The following is a 17,956-nucleotide window of genomic DNA, read 5'->3' as shown; positions in this document are numbered from 1 at the left end:
TGTCCAAAAGGAAGCATTTATTTATAATGAAAAACTCAATCATCATTTTTCTTTTTGGAGACCATGTAGGACTCTTTCATTCCATAAAATATGACTTGTCCTATATATATATTTTTTATATTTATCTTGTTTGTAAAAAAAAATTAATTTAGGTGGGTCTTCGCATACCTTAGCATCGCCTCTGCTCTTAACAATCTGGACAACTATGAAAAACATAACGTGCTTTGCCCATATCGTTTCCAAAAATTGCACGTATGGTCCTCTTCAGTAACGCCATCAAGCTGGCTGATGTGGCTTCCCATTTGGCAGGTGACGCTGCTACCCTACCGGCTCCTTCCCCTTAGCTGAAGAGGTACGTGAAACCAAAACTAAAAACAGTAAGCACAAAGCTTAGTGAGTTCCCCCATCATACCGCATACCATACAACCATACACACTTTCGGGTAGTTATGGGGTGCCCGACCTACCCGTGTCAAGCCATTCTGGGGTGCTGACCTACCCATGTCAAGCCATTCTTGGGTGCTGACCTACTCGTGTCAGGCCATTCTGGGGTGCCTGCCTACCCTCTGGTCTATCTCACTGGGTGACGGGGACTACTTCACCCCCTACTACTATCATATAACAATATATGTCGTAATCATGTTGTCAGACATATCCGGGGTGTCCGACCTAACCTTCGGTCCTAACGATCGAATCTTGGACTATTCCCATTCCTACTTCCACTAGCACATAGAACATATAATACTAGCACATAGAACACATCTAATAAAAGCAATCAGACAATTATCACATAGAAAATCATCTCTACTGTAATCAACTACTAGTGGGTCGGCCTTGGTGCCTTAGATCCACTTATACTGGAAGGTAACTTACCTCAATGTCGTGTAGTGTCTGTACTATCCTCGGTATGGAAATCAACTCTTTTCGACTCCTCAATCCCCACACAACATCCTTTCTAAATTACCATTTCATACTCATAACTCTTACAAGGGTCAACTAAAGTCCAAGTCAAAGTCAAGGTCAAAACCTTGGTAGTCAACTTTGGTTGACTAGACTCGCCGAGTTGGTTCACCAACTCGTCGAGTCCCCTCGTCCATGAAAAGCTACAAATTCGTCCCTACTCGTCGAGTCTAACAAGAGCTCGACGAGTTCTCCTTCAACAACACATCAAACCTTCTTCAACCGACTCGTCGCATTCCTTCTTAAACTCGTGGAGTCCATCTTCATCCGGTGAAGATATTTAGTCTATGAGTTGCCGAGTTCTCCCTGAACTTGTCGAGTCCGTCTTCATGTGGTTAGGACATTGCCTTGAACTCGCCGAGTTAGCTCATACACTCGTCGAGTTCTATGATTTCCAGGTCCCTGATGAACCTAGACAATTGAGTGACCTTCAATCTTATCATCTAGTCCTTTAACATAAAGGATTTGATGGAAAATATATCCCGAATCGCCGAGTCCTATGAACGACTTGTCGAGTCCCTCTTTGTCCCAAACTATACAGTCGATTTTAGTTGGTCTAAATGCATCCAAACCATAGATCTGACCTACTAAGGTCCATATTATACGTAAAGTTACGAACTTGATGACCATGCATGGGGTTTTTGGCTCAAAAAGCCATAAAAGGGGGTTTATATGATGCATGGGTCTCCCATCGCCATAAAGTTGGCACATTTATGCCATGGGAACCCTCAATGGTTCCAGATCTGAAGTTCTTATCCCAAAATCGTGGTTACATCCAAGAATGGCTCCAAAATGGCTTCCAAAAACCCTAAGTGTCACAACTGGAAATTTTGTGTCATGTAATCTATACACTCAAGTTAATGTGAATCAAAAACTTAAGAGCATGTGTGACACCTATTATTATGACATCAAAAACTTCAATCAAATACATCATACAAGTACTACAAATAGTCATCAAACAATTGGAAACCCTAGAAGTTCTTGTTTAGGTCCACTTTGGACTAGGACTTCCTTATTGGACCCAAATGGACCAATAAGCTTCCAATTTGACTATCATGGGCTTAGAACCCTAATTGGGCTCTAATTGGACTCACATTAATTTATTTCAACATTTTGGGCCATATTGGGCCTAGAATGAAATGAATTAAAAGCTTTGATCCATGAATAACCTAAACTAGTCCAACAAAAATGTAAAAATCATACCATATTCTTTTAGGTTGAAACACACCCAAACAAACTCTAATATTGGGCTTAGGGGCAAAAAGCCCAAATTTTTCCTTTTCCCTTCAAAACTCTCGGCCCAAGGCCCAAACCCAAGGAGAGATGAAGAGTTGACTTGCCATTGATACCTCATTATTGTCTTTTGGATATCCATGCAACTTATTCCATATCTCCATGCATATCACCTCAAGGGTCTATTTCTCCCTCTCTCTCCCTCACTCTCGGCCATCTCAAACACACACACACCTCACCAACTCTCTCAAGAACACTTCCTCCCTCTCCACTCAAAGATCTCGAAATTTAGGAAGCTTCCAAGAGGATATTTCCACAAATTCTTCATCTAAGGTAAGATTATGCTTGGATCTATGACTTAGATTCTTTTTGTCATCAAAATCTTTTCCTAATTCATGCCAAAATCGTGATCTTACATCCTAGAAGCACATCAAACTCGAGATCTTCAAGAAAAGGGTGCTAAGGCCAAAAATCACCAAGTTTTCTTCCATCTTTTCTTCAAAAACCGAAATAACACCCTAAGGTGAGCTTCATACCCCCTATTTTCTGTTTTTATGAGTTTTGTGGGGGGGAATACAAGTGAAAGTGTAGATCTATATGTGTTTTGTATGCCTTGTATGATTTCTATGCTTATATGTGTGATTTTGTGTGTTTATGATGTTGGGTCTAGCCATAAACCCCCAAAAATCGAGATATATTTTATGTTAAATGATACTAGCATCAAATATATTTCTACATACAAAGTGTTCCAAGAAAAATAGCTAAATGGCTTAATAACATCTTCTTTGGGCTAAAAACTCAATTTTTGGACACAAAATGTTAAAAATATAAAGTTAAAGGGCCCAAAATGACATATCACGAATTCTGATGGATGAGGAGTGTCAAAACAGTTTCAATAAAATATTTTCTGGAAATATACTCATATGGAGGATTAAAAATACAAATTTCAAGCTTAATGGGCTAAAAATGACAATTTCGGCCCAATAGGGCCCATTATGCAAAATTTTCTGTTTTGGAGGGCCAAAACTGTGTTTTTCTGTAAAACAGTGGACTACTAGTGTTCCAAGTACTTTTCAAAGGTTTAAAATGCTTTTCAAATTTAAAAAGGACCAAAGTTGCAAAAAATTTCCAATTTGGGCCAAAATTGTAAAAACTACAAAAAAGAGGGGTTATAACCGAGAAAACTGCAATTTCAGGGACTTAAACTATTTTCAATGAAAAATATGCTGAAAAATATTAATTTGAATAATTTTTGGTGTTAAAATGTCAAGAAAAATGATTTAAGGATCAAAACGGAAAGTTATTTAATTAGAGGGTTGAAAAAGTAAATTTTACAAACAATGAGGGGTTGAAAACAGAAAACTTTCAAGACTAATTCAATACACGCAACTTGATCAAATATTGGCACCGCGACTACCTACATAATACAATACACAACAATACCAAAAATCGTTGTTAAACGAATTGATTCGGTCTCGAATCAATAACAATCCGAAAATACTAACATGACGATAACTCGATTCATACACGAAAACATTTGGTAATTCAATATACACGTGAGAGTGCACAGACGTCTACGCACCATCTTTGGGCCCCAAAGTGTAAAATCTTGTTTGTTGGGCCTAGCTAGCCCAATGACCTGATCTTAAGGCCCGAAGACTTCTACCTTACGAGTTGTTGGGTCTTACATGATCTAACACAGCGTAAAAGGACTTTCAATGGCTTATATACTATTGGTCCCCAAGGGTCCTATGGTATTGCTAGTAAAGTCGGTATTTCATGCGAGGTGGGTCAAGGGCCCTCGTACTTTTTTTTTTATCCCCAACCGGTTAATGGAGTCATCGGGGTCTTCGTGTCTTCTTTCTCTTCGGATGTGGGATTACTCGAAATCAGGGCGGTCGGATAACGTGATTAGTACGGACGACGCCTACGGGATCGTTAGTATAGTTATAAACGGGTCGTTTGTGTAACGCGTGTTTATAGCAATTAATCATGCGCAAAAATAATCCGACGTCGCCTGGAATTAATGACTTCACGCGCTGCAATGGTTTTATTTTTAACTTCATGGAATTCAAAGAATTAGGAAAACATCGGGTTTTCCTAGGGTTTTTCAATACACACGTTTTTCAAAATGTACACAATTTTGATGAACATTTTTCTTACAACTATAGAAACAAACAAGCATACCTATGGATCTTCACAAATGTTTTCAAAAGCTCTTTTCAGAAAATATCGGATTTTCTGGTGGTTTTCAAAATGATACAAAACATTGCTTTTCAAATACCGCTTATGAACTCACCAACATTTCACATGTTGACGTTTTTCAAAATACTTGTATTCTCAGGTAACTAGTGAATCCAAGGAAAATGTACTCAGTGATGGCTTGCAGTTTACTTATTAACGAGTCGAACAATTTATTTTGGGAATGTAATGTTTAAACAATGTACTTCATGTAAACTTTATCGGTTGTACTATATTAATGCATGGTGATGAATGTTGTTATGTTTCATATATATTCAATGTTATGGTATTCAATTAAGTCACGACAGCCCTCGGACGTTTCCGCTGTCTGGTTCGGGGGTGTGACAGGTTGGTATCAGAGCTTTGTTTATAGTGAACTAGCATGTCGAGCCACATATTGATATGCAACTATAAACCAAAAAGAGGGACTAACATAACTCTGAACAAAACAAGTAAATAAAACACCCTTGCTTGCATTAGGAATAAGAACATAACGCCGAACCAAACACAGTAATGCTAGTATCTCGATTAATTCGGGACTGTTCTTAGTGATACCAAGGAGTGAATGTAGCCTGATCAACTACATTCTCTCCAAAGTAAAACTAACACACGTCTTGATGAGATCGGGATAGCTAGGGAACCTAAAACTATACCCTTTATCACTAAAAGAGAACGTTTGCTTAGTCCGTACAATAGTCATAGCATCCTAGGAATAATGTTAGCATATTTACATACTCGCGCAGACAGCATGACTGGTTTTCATCACCCTGGAGACCCCTATTTCCCTAATCAGGGAAACAACGGATGGCTAGAGGAGGAGGAGCCTGAGGAAGAGACTGAAGAGGAACCTGAGGAAGACCCTGAAGAGGAATCTGACGGGGAACCGGAGGCAGAAGTCGAGGGCGAGCCTGTCGAACCTGAAGAAGACGAAGAGAATTTCGAAGAGGATCTCGATGACAGCGAAGGGGGTGATTCGGACGCGGAGTCCGAGGTCATCAACCCCCCTTACCCGATCAGGGTGCCTGCTTACCGTGTGGGCCCCACTGGCCCTACCCCTCCTTAGGGCATTGATCTTTGGAGATGGAGCAGACATCAGGGACAGTGACCCCCGTTTGGCATGTCACGCGAGTTCTTTGACCTAAGGGATGGAGGACCGGCCGACCGAGCCCTACCGGTCATGGTGAGACGATTACGGGACACCGGCGACCTTGCTCAGGGCACTGCTGATCAGGTATGCCAGCTGTGGACTAGGGTCGAGCGTGCGGAACAGGAAACGTGTGACGTCCTTCAGGAGTTTCACATGAGGCAGGTAAGGTGGGAGTCTCGACTTCAGGACGCAGAAAGCTTGGTGGCTCGTCTTCAGGGAGCATCCACATCCTTGGCACCACCTCCGGATGCAGCTCGTCACGGTTAGGGATAGACTTATCATAGTAGGTCATTAGAACTATGCTATGTACTTCGACTCTATGTTTAAGTGACTACACTACTCATAGAGCCGTTATGCTGTTGAATTAGCGTCACTTATGTATGCTCTTACGAGCAAAATTTTCATGTATTAAATGCGGATAATATTAATAAACTTTTGTGTGCTTTGCTATGATATTACAAATTGTTATGCGTTGAGATGTTATGATTGTATGTCCGATGGTAGTAATGTCTAAGTTCGTACCATGCACCTAGTTAGTAGGATCACAAACTCACAGAAACCACATACACTCAACATCTTTCCGTTTCATGACAGAAAGAAGCCTCGCCGACCTACTCGCGGAAACCCAGGACCAACTCCACTGCATTCCAGGCAACCGTGTCTGCTGCGGTCACCGCAGCTATGGCACAACTCCATTAGGGGAATAATGGAGGAGGCAACGGACAAGGGGCAGGAAGTTCGAACAACGGGATGAACCAAGGATCTACCAAAACATGTACCTACAAGGACTTCACAAACGCTAAACCACGGACTTTCAACGGCACTGGAGGGGTGATCACTTTGAAGCGATGAATTAAAAAGGTGGAGTCGGTATTCGAGATATGCGATTGCCCCGAGCAGATGAAGGTGAAGTTCGCGGCCTGCACTTTTGTGGACCAAGCACTTACTTGGTGGAACGGACACGTGGAAGCCATGACGCTCCCTGTAGCCAACTCTATGCCATGGACAGAAATGAAAGAAATGTTAATGGTTGAGTACTGCCCACGAGGCGAAATACAAAAGATGGAGCAAGAGCTATGGAACCTCACTGTGCAGAATGTGAATATCGATGCCTACATATCAAGATTTAGTAAACTATCTCTGCTGTGCCCGGGTATGATCACATCAGAAGGAAAGAAGATTGAGCGATTCATCTGGGGACTGACATCCCCCATTCAAGGGAATGTGATAGCTGCGAACCCTGAAACGTTTGACAGTGCGAAAAGATTGGCGAAGAGGTTGTATGATCATAACAACAAGAAGGGCGAGAAGCCAGTGGAAGCTGAGAAGAAAAAGGAAGGTGATGACAAGAAAGGGAAGAACAACAAGAGGAAGGGACGTCAGGGCCCCGAGACCTCTAAAAAGCAGCAGACAGTGGCAGTTAACGCTGTCACCGCACCGGTTCCAGCCACACCACATGCTCCAGCCTCAGCTGCTTCAAATGCTTCAAGACCCTATTCTGGTAATCTTCCCAAATGTAATAAGTGCGGTCTCCATCATCACGGTGAATGCAGAGAATTCCATTGCACCAGTTGCAACCGAAGGGGACACACTGCAAGATACTGCAGGACTTATCCTCCCCAGAATCAAAGTCAGGGAAACAACCACAACAACAACAACAACAACAACCACCGCAATAACAACAACACCAATGCCGGCGGCAATAATGCAGGGCCTAGCCACACCTGCTTCGGGTGTGGAAGGACGGGGCATTTCCGCCGAGATTGCCCTAACAACAACAACTCAGGAAACAGAGGAGCAGGAAGGATGCTGACTATGGGTCAGGGTGAGGCAGTTTAGGACCCCGCAGTTGTGACCGGTACGTTTCTCCTAAACCACACTTATGCATGCATCTTATTTGACACCGGAGCGGAGCGAAGTTTCGTAAGCGAGAAGTTTATACATTTATTAAAACAACAACCCCAGAAGCTAAATGAAACCTATACGGTGGAAATGGCCAATGGGAAAACCGAATCCACTGGGGAAATCTACATCGGATGTACCCTAACCCTTAACCAACACGTCTTTCGAGTAGACCTAATGCCAGTATCAATTAGGAGTTTCGATGTGATCATCGGCATGGATTGGTTAAGCCCCCACCATGCTGAGGTTATGTGTCACGAGAAGGCCGTTCGCCTTCGTCTCCCAAATCACAAAACCCTAGTAATTTACGGAGACAAACCTAGCATGAATCTTTGCCTCATCTCGTGCATCAAGGCACAAAAACATCTACGAAAGAACAACTTGGCGTTCTTGGCTCACATAGTGGATAAGACCAAGGAAGAGACTAACATTCAAGATATCCCGGTAGCGTGTGAATTTCCAGACGTGTTTCCTGAAGATCTTCCGGGAGTACCCCCAGAGAGACAGGTTGAGTTCCGAATCGACCTCGTTTCAAGAGTAACTCCTCTCGCTAAATCACCCTATCGGTTGGCTCCTGCTGAAATGCAGGAATTGTCCAGCCAACTCAGTGAGCTTCTGGACAAGGGATTTATCCGACCTAGCTACTCGCCATGGGGAGCTCCAGTGCTCTTTGTCAAAAAGAAGGACGGATCTTTTAGAATGTGCATCGATTACAGAGAGTTAAATAAACTCACTGTTAAAAACCGCTACCCACTTCCACGAATCGATGATCTATTCGACCAGCTTCAAGGAGCTAGTTATTTTTCTAAAATAGATCTACGGTCCGGATACCACCAACTCAAAGTCCGGGAAGAGGATATTCCTAAAACCTCTTTCCGAACCCTCTACGGACATTATGAATTCGTCGTAATGCCCTTCGGTCTAACAAATGCACCTGCCGCATTTATGGACCTAATGAATCGAATTTTCCGACCGTTCCTTGACAACTTCGTCATTGTGTTTATCGATGACATCCTCGTCTATTCTCGAAGCAAAGAAGAGCATGGCCAACATCTCCGACAAGTCCTAGAAACTCTGCGATCGGAAAAGCTTTACGCCAAACTCTCTAAGTGTGAGTTCTGGCTTCGGAATGTGAACTTCCTAGGCCACGTAGTTAGCCAAGACGGAATTCATGTGGATCCCTCTAAGGTCAAAGCCATGGAAGGATGGGCAACTCCGACCACGCCCACCGAAATTCGTCAATTCTTGGGTCTAGCAGGCTACTATAGGAGATTCATTCAAAACTTCTCTAAGATCGCCAAGCCACTTACCTCGCTTACGCAAAAGGGCGTACCATTCAAATGGACAGACAAACAAGAGATTGCGTTTCGAACCTTGAAGCAAGCTCTCTGTAGCGCTCCCGTACTATCTCTACCTGAAGGAACGGAAGATGTTGTAGTCTACTGTGACGCCTCAAATCAGGGCTTAGGTTGCGTTCTCATGCAACGTGGAAGAGTGATAGCATACGTGTCCCGCCAACTAAAGACGCACGAAGTAGATTACACGACCCATGACCTAGAATTGGGAGCCTTGGTCTTCGCTCTGAAAATTTGGAGGCACTACCTGTACGGTACGAAGTGCACCATCTTCACGGACCATAAGAGTCTCCAGCACATCTTGAACCAGAAGGAACTGAACATGAGAAAACGAAGATGGGTTGAATTGCTAAACGACTACGAATGTGAGATCAAGTACCACCCAGGCAAGGCCAACGTGGTAGCTGATGCATTAAGTCGGAAGGAGTACTCTAATCGCCGTACGAAAACTCTCTCGATAACCATTCAATCTCGTCTGGCCACTCAAATTGCATCAGTCCAGTCGGAGGCTATGAAAACGGAAAATAGAGCTAGCGAGGCATTGCGCGGGATGGAGAAGAACCTAGAAACAAGCGAGAATGGGGTATACTACTTCATGAACCATATTTGGGTCCCAAAAATCGGAGGATTTAGGGAGGCAGTTATGAAGGAAGCCCACAAGACACGATACTCCATTCATCCCGGTTCAGACAAGATGTATTTGGATATTAAACAACACTATTGGTGGCCTAACATGAAGGCGGAAATCGCGACCTACGTTAGTAAGTGCCTTACGTGCGCCAAAGTAAAGGTGGAATACCAGAAACCCTCAGGATTGTTACAGCAACCGGCAATCCCTGAGTGGAAATGGGAGGGGATTTCTATGGATTTCGTGACCAAGCTACCCAAGACGTCGGACGGACTGGACACCATATGGGTAATAGTCGACCGACTGACGAAGTCTGCCCATTTCCTACCTATAAAAGAAACCTACAAGATGGAAAGACTGACACATTTGTACAGTCGGGAGATCATGAGACTCCACGGAGTACCAGTGTCTATTATCTCGGATAGGGACAATAGATTCACTTCGCGCTTTTGGCAATCACTCCACAAGGCAATGGGAACTCATCTCGACATGAGCACCGCATATCACCCACAAACGGACGGCCAAAGTGAGCGAACCATTCAAACGCTTGAAGACATGCTTCGTGCATGTGTGATAGACTTTAGGAAGTCTTGGGATACACACCTACCTTTGATCGAGTTCTCATATAACAACAGTTATCATTCGAGCATCAAGGTAGCTCCTTTCGAAGCACTGTACGGGCATAAATGTAGATCACCGTTATGTTGGGCTGAAGTAGGTGATACCCAGCTAGCAAGAACACACACGTCGGACAAGGCACTAACGGGACCGGAGATCATTCACGAAACCACGGAAAAGATCGTTCAAATCAGAGCTCGATTGCAAGCATCGCATGACCGACAAAAGAGCTACGCCGACAAACGGCAAAAGCCCTTAGAATTCCAGGTCGGTGATCGAGTACTGTTGAAAGTCTCACCCTGGAAAGGGGTTATACGTTTCGGAAAACGGGGAAAGCTGAACCCGCGATACATTGGACCTTTCGAAATCGTCGCCCGAATAGGTCCGGTAGCCTACAGACTGCAACTACCCGCAGAGCTAAACGGTGTACAACCCGTATTTCATGTCTCTAACCTGAAGAAGTGCCTATCAGATGAAACCCTTTTCATTCCTCTCGACGAAATCGAAATCAATGAGAATCTCCTGTTTGTTGAAGAACCAATCGAAATCATGGACAGGGAGGTGAAGCGTACTAAGCAAAGTCGCATCCCGATCGTAAAAGTACGGTGGAACGCAAAGCGTGGGCCAGAATTCACGTGGGAACGCGAAGACCAAATGAAGCAAAAGTACCATCACCTATTCTAGCATTCTCAAATCTAGCTTTCAAACAGAATTTCGGGACGAAATTCCCTCTAACGGGGGATGATGTCACAACTGGAAATTTTGTGTCATGTAATCTATGCACTCAAGTTAATGTGAATCAAAAACTTAAGAGCATGTATGACACCTATTATTATGACATCAAAAACTTCAATCAAATACATCATACAAGTACTACAAATAGTCATCAAACAATTGGAAACCCTAGAAGTTCTTGTTTAGGTCCACTTTGGACTAGGACTTCCTTATTGGACCCAAATGGACCAATAAACTTCCAATTTGACTATCATGGGCTTAGAACCCTAATTGGGCTCTAATTGGACTCACATTAATTTATTTCAACATTTTGGGCCATATTGGGCCTAGAATGAAATGAATTAAAAGCTTTGTTCCATGAATAACCTAAACTAGTCCAACAAAAATGTAAAAATCATACCATATTCTTTTAGGTTGAAACACACCCAAACAAACTCTAATATTGGGCTTAGGGGCAAAAAGCCCAAATTTTTCCTTTCCCTTCAAAACTCTCGGCCCAAGGCCCAAACCCAAGGAGAGATGAAGAGTTGACTTGCCATTGACACCTCATTATTGTCTTTTGGATATCCATGCAACTTATTCCATATCTCCATGCATATCACCTCAAGGGTCTATTTCTCCCTCTCTCTCCCTCACTCTCGGCCATCTCAAACACACACACACCTCACCAACTCTCTCAAGAACACTTCCTCCCTCTCCACTCAAAGATCTCGAAATTTAAGAAGCTTCCAAGAGGATATTTCCACAAATTCTTCATCTAAGGTAAGATTATGCTTGGATCTATGAATTAGATTCTTTTTGTCATCAAAATCTTTTCCTAATTCATGCCAAAATCGTGATCTTACATCCTAGAAGCACATCAAACTCGAGATCTTCAAGAAAAGGGTGCTAAGGCCAAAAATCACCAAGTTTTCTTCCATCTTTTCTTCAAAAACCGAAATCACACCCTAAGGTGAGCTTCATACCCCCTATTTTCTGTTTTTATGAGTTTTGTGGGGGGGGGGGGGGGAATACAAGTGAAAGTGTAGATCTATATGTGTTTTGTATGCCTTGTATGATTTCTATGCTTATATGTGTGATTTTGTGTGTTTATGATGTTGGATCTAGCCATAAACCCCTAAAAATCGAGATATATTTTATGTTAAATGATACTAGCATCAAATATATTTCTACATACAAAGTGTTCCAAGAAAAATAGCTAAATGGCTTAATAACATCTTCTTTGGGCTAAAAACTCAATTTTTGGACATAAAATGTTAAAAATATAAAGTTAAAGGGCCCAAAATGACATATCACGAATTCTGATGGATGAGGAGTGTCAAAACAGTTTCAATAAAATATTTTCTGGAAATATACTCATATGGAGGATTAAAAATACAAATTTCAAGCTTAATGGGCTAAAAATGACAATTTCGGTCCAATAGGGCCCATTATGCGAAATTTTCTGTTTTGGAGGGCCAAAACTGTGTTTTTCTATAAAACAGTGGACTACTAGTGTTCCAAGTACTTTTCAAAGGTTTAAAATGCTTTTCAAATTTAAAAAGGACCAAAGTTGCAAAAAATTTCCAATTTGGGCCAAAATTGTAAAAACTACGAAAAAGAGGGGTTATAACCGAGAAAACTGCAATTTCAGGGTCTTAAACTGTTTTCAATGAAAAATATGCTGAAAAATATTAATTTCAATAATTTTTGGTGTTAAAATGTCAAGAAAAATGATTTAAGGACCAAACCGGAAAGTTATTTAGTTAGAGGGTTGAAAAAGTAAATTTTACAGACAATGAGGGGCTGAAAACAGAAAACTTTCAAGGCTAATTCAATGCACGCAACTTGATCAAATATTGGCACCGCGACTACCTACGTAATACAATACACAACAATACCAAAAATCGTTGTTAAACGAATTGATTCGGTCTCGAATCAATAACAATCCGAAAATACTAACACGACGATAACTCGATTCATACACGAAAACATTTGGTAATTCAATATACACGTGAGAGTGCACAGACGTCTACGCACCATCTTTGGGCCCCAAAGTGTAAAATCTTGTTTGTTGGGCCTAGCTAGCCCAATGACCTGATCTTAAGGCCCGAAGACTTCTACCTTACGAGTTGTTGGGTCTTACATGATCTAACACAGCGTAAAAGGACTTTCAATGGCTTATATACTATTGGTCCCCTAGGGGCCTATGGTATTGCTAGTAAAGTCGGTATTTCATGCGAGGCGGGTCAAGGGCCCTCGTACTTTTTTTTTATCCCCAACCGGTTAATGGAGTCATCGGGGTCTTCGTGTCCTCTTTCTCTTCGGATGTTGGATTACTCGAAGTCAGGGCGGTCGGATAACGTGATTAGTACGGACGACGCCTACGGGATCGTTAGTATAGTTATAAACGGGTCGTTTGTGTAACGCGTGTTTATAGCAATTAATCATGCGCAAAAATAATCCGACGTCGCCTGGAATTAATGACTTCACGCGCTGCAATGGTTTTATTTTTAACTTCATGGAATTCAAAGAATTAGGAAAATATCGGGTTTTCCTAGGGTTTTTCAACACACACGTTTTTCAAAATGTACACAATTTTGATGAACATTTTTCTTACAACTATAGAAACAAACAAGCATACCTATGGATCTTCACAAATGTTTTCAAAAGCTCTTTTCAGAAAATATCGGATTTTCTGGTGGTTTTCAAAATGATACAAAACATTGCTTTTCAAATACCGCTTATGAACTCACCAACATTTCACATGTTGACGTTTTTCAAAATACTTGTATTCTCAGGTAACCAGTGAATCAAAGGAAAATGTACTCAGTGATGGCCTGCAGTTTACTTATTAACGAGTCGGACAATGTAATGTTTAAACAATGTACTTCATGTAAACTTTATCGGTTGTACTATATTAATGCATGGTGACGAATGTTGTTATGTTTCATATATATATTCAATGTTATGGTATTCAATTAAGTCACGACAGCCCTCGGACGTTTCCGCCGTCAGGTTCGGGGGTGTGTCACTAAGTTGCTCCAAAAAGAGTATCTGATGAGAGGAGAAGCAAGTTCTGGACTTTTTACCTCCAATAAAAAAGAAATGAAGTCAAACCTCTGGATCTCCTTACTCTTTCTGAAATCCCAAGCTCCTTTTTCTTCTCTACAACCTTCTAACTTGCACAAAATGGCACAAAGAGTTCAAAATCACTAAAAAACAGTTAGGATTTCGTAGGGATGGACTGAGGATGTTTGATGCTGTAAAGGGAACCACTTAAGGTGTTTAAATAGGGTGCAAACCCTAAATATTAGGGTTTCATCCAGACAGGCCTACTTGTCGATTCGGTCCCCCGACTCGTCGAGTAGATCACTAAACTTCTCGGTCAAAAAATTGAGTCTACTCAATGAGTTTGGCCTCCAACTCCTCGAGTCCCAAAGCAAAACATGAACTTAATTGAATTTAAATACGTACCAGGAACCAGGCGTTACAAATCTCCACCACTTATTTTAGACTTCGTCCTCGAAGTCTGCTGCCGAATCTGGAAAAAGCTCGGGGTAGTGCTCCCATATCTCATCCTCGGGCTCCCATGTGCATTCTGAGCCATTGCGGTGCTGCCATTGCACCTTCACCAGCTCTAACCTCTTGTTCCTCAGCTCCCTCGACTTCCTGTCGAGGATAGCTACTGGCTGCTTAATGTAGTTCAGGCTGTCATCCACTTGAATTTCCTCTAAAGATACCACGGTTGAGTCGTCTACCAGGCACTTCCGCAGCTGGGAGACGTGAAAAGTTGTTGTGAATCTGATTGAGTTCAGCTCGCAGATCCAGCCTGCCACCTTGCCCACCCGGGCTACAACCCTGAAGGGTCCGATATACCCGGGGCCCAACTTGCCCCGCTTCCTAAACTGAATGATGCCTTTCCAAGGCGACACCTTCAGGAGCACCATATCTCCGACCTGGAACTCCAGGTCAGAACGACGCTTGTCAGCATAACTTTTCCGTCGACTCTGAGTAGTCTGAAACCTGTTCCAAACCTGCTGGATCCTTTCTGTGGTCTTGAGTACCACTTCGGTACTCCCCATGACCCTCTGTCCAACATCACCCCAACATATCGGGGTCCTGCACTTCCACCCGTACAACATCTTGAAGGGAGGACGGTCGATACTCCCGTGATAGCTATTATTATTGGAAAGCTCTGGAAAAGGAAGGTAAGTATCCTAACTACCTCCAAAATCTAACACACATTCCCGCAACATATCTTCCAAGGCTTGGATGGTCCGCTCGCTCTGACCGCCCATCTGTGGGTGAAAAGCGGTGCTAAAGTGAAAACGAGTACCCAGCTCATCGTGAAACTTCTTCGAGAATCTGGAAGTGAATCGTACGTCTCTGTCCAAAATCACCAAGACTGGCACTCCGTGCCGAGCCACTACCTCCCGAATATAAATATCGGCTAAATTCTCAGGCGAAATGCTCTCCTGAATCGGAATGAAATGGACGCTCTTGGTCAATCGATCCACGATGACCCAAACCGAATCCACTCCCCGCGTGGTCCTGGGAAGCTTTATGATGAAATCCATAGTGATATCTTCCAATTTCCACATAGGGATATCGAACGGCTAGGTTTTGCCATGGGGCCTCTGGTGCTCGGCTTTCACCTTCCTGTAGGTCAGGCGTCTCTCAACATACGAAGCTACATATCGCTTCATGCAGGGCCACCAATAATCATTATAAAGATCCCAATACATCTTCGTCGCCCAAGGATGAATGGAAAACCTGGATTTGTGCGCCTCCTCCATCAACACCTGGCACACACCTCCATGATACGTGATTCACACCATACGTTGTAGCGTCTGTAATCCATGACTGTCCTAATCGAAGGAGGAAATCTGACCCACAATATGCTCACTATTATGGTGCTCCTCCTTCATAGCATCCTGTTGGGCCTCTCAGATCTACTCAATATCAAATTCACCACTGTCATCCTCAAACAAATATCCATGATCGAGGCTACCTTGTGACTAAGTGCATCGGGCATGACATTGGCCTTCCCCAGGTGGTAGAGGATCTCACAATTGTAATTCTTCACCACATCTAGCCATCGGTGCTGCCTCATATTCAGATTTCGCTAATCCATAAGGTACCTAAAACTCTTATGGTCCGTGTAAATACAACAACAGATCCCATACAGGTAATGACCCCAAATCTTGAGGGCGAAAACAGCTGCCACCAACTCCAAGTCATGTGTCGGGTAGTTCGCCTCATGAGGCTTCAGTTGCCTCGAAGCGTAGGTGATAACATGCCGCCTCTACATCAATACCACGCCCAAACTCGAGATGGACGCATCACAATACACCACAAAATCATCCACACCCTCTGGCAAGGCTAAGACTAGCGCCTCGCCCAATCTCTGTCTCAGTGTCTCAAATGCGGCCTGCTACTCAGGCCCCCAATGATAGACCACGACATTCCTCGTCAAAGGGGTCAAAGGCACGACTATCTTGGAGAAGTCTTGAATGAAGCTTGGATAGTAACATGCCAATCCTAGGAAGCTCCGAATCTCATATGGAGACCTCGGAACCTACGACCTCATTACGACCTCCACTTTGGTTGGGTTGACTAAAATCTCGATCTGGTTGACAGGGTACCCAAGAAACTGCACCTCGCAAAACCAGAGCTCAGACTTGGAGAACTTGGCATACAAGCTCTCCCTCCTAAGAGTATCCAATACCTCCCGCAAGTGCTCCTCATGTTGCTCCCGTGTCTTGGAATAGACCAAGATGTCTTTAATGAAAGCTATCACAGACCGATCCAACATCGGTCTACAAACATGGTTCATGAGATCCATGAACGTGGCAAGAGCATTGGTGAGCCCAAAAGGCTTCACCACGAACTCATAGTGACCATATCGCGTCCGAAAGGCAGTCTTCTGCACATCCTCCTCTCTGACCCTCATTTGATGATAACCTGAATGCAGATCGATCTTGGAGAACCAAGATGCTCCCTGAAGCTAGTCAAACAGATCATCAATCCTCGGGAGTGGGTAACGGTTCTTCACCATTACCTTATTCAGATCTCAGTAATCTAAACACATCCGATGCGACCCGTCCTTCTTCTTCACAAATAGAATCAGGGATCCCCAGGGTGAACCGCTCGGTCTAATGAATCCCTTGTTTAACAACTCCTGCAACTGTGTAGTCAAACCCTACATCTCAGAAGGAGCCAACCGATACGGTGCCTTGGCTATCGGAGCCGCACCACGAACTAGGTCAATCCTGAACTCTACCTACCTCTCTAAAGGTATTCCAGGCATCTCCTCTGGAAAATACATCCGTATACACTCGTACCATCGGCACGCCAGTCACCGTCGCCTCGCCCGTCTCCCGAGTATCCATGATATAGGCGACATACCCTTCACACCCCTGCTGGAGGTAGCATCTAGCCCTTGCTGCTGAACATAAATATGGTCCATGTTGTGGCCTCTCGCCCTGAATCACCAGCTCTCCCCCATTTGGGGGTCCTGACCCGAACCAACTGTTGCGTGCAGTTGATCACCAGTCCATTGGGGCTCAACCTATCCATGCCTATAATAAGCTTGTTCCCCCACAACAGTATGGGAACCAAGTCTACCAAGTTGCGCTCCTCGAACAACCTCAAAACACAATCCTTGAAAACCTCTGATGCTCTCACTAATCGGTCGTCCGCAATCTCTACCTCTAGAGGGTAGTCTAACATGCCCGAAGACTCAGGGAACCTCTTGCTAAGTGCAAGAGAAACAACTGATTGGGTAGCACCCGAATCAAAAAACACATGAATTGGGATACCGTTCACATGGAACATGATCCCATCACCACATCGGGTGTGGTGCGTGCCTCCTCAGCTGTCAACTGGAAAGCTCGGCTACTCACCACAAGAGCCTCTGACTTGACCTTCCGGCCATCCGTAACTCGTGTAGTCGCTGGAGTTGGCGCCACCGCTGGCGCTGCTGCTGCTGCTGTCAACCTGGGGCAGTTGGCCATTTTATGGCCCCTCTGATTGCAATGAAAGCAAATCATGTCTGACATCTGAACAGTGGGGGTAGCAGCAGTACAATCCCTGTTAAAGTGTCCCGTCTTGCCGCACTTGTAGCAGCCTGATGATCCCGCTCTACAGGCTCCCT

Source organism: Lactuca sativa, chromosome 8, assembly GCF_002870075.4.
Source record: "Lactuca sativa cultivar Salinas chromosome 8, Lsat_Salinas_v11, whole genome shotgun sequence".
NCBI classification, from domain to species: Eukaryota; Viridiplantae; Streptophyta; class Magnoliopsida; order Asterales; family Asteraceae; genus Lactuca; species Lactuca sativa.
This window is presented reverse-complemented; position numbering follows the sequence as displayed.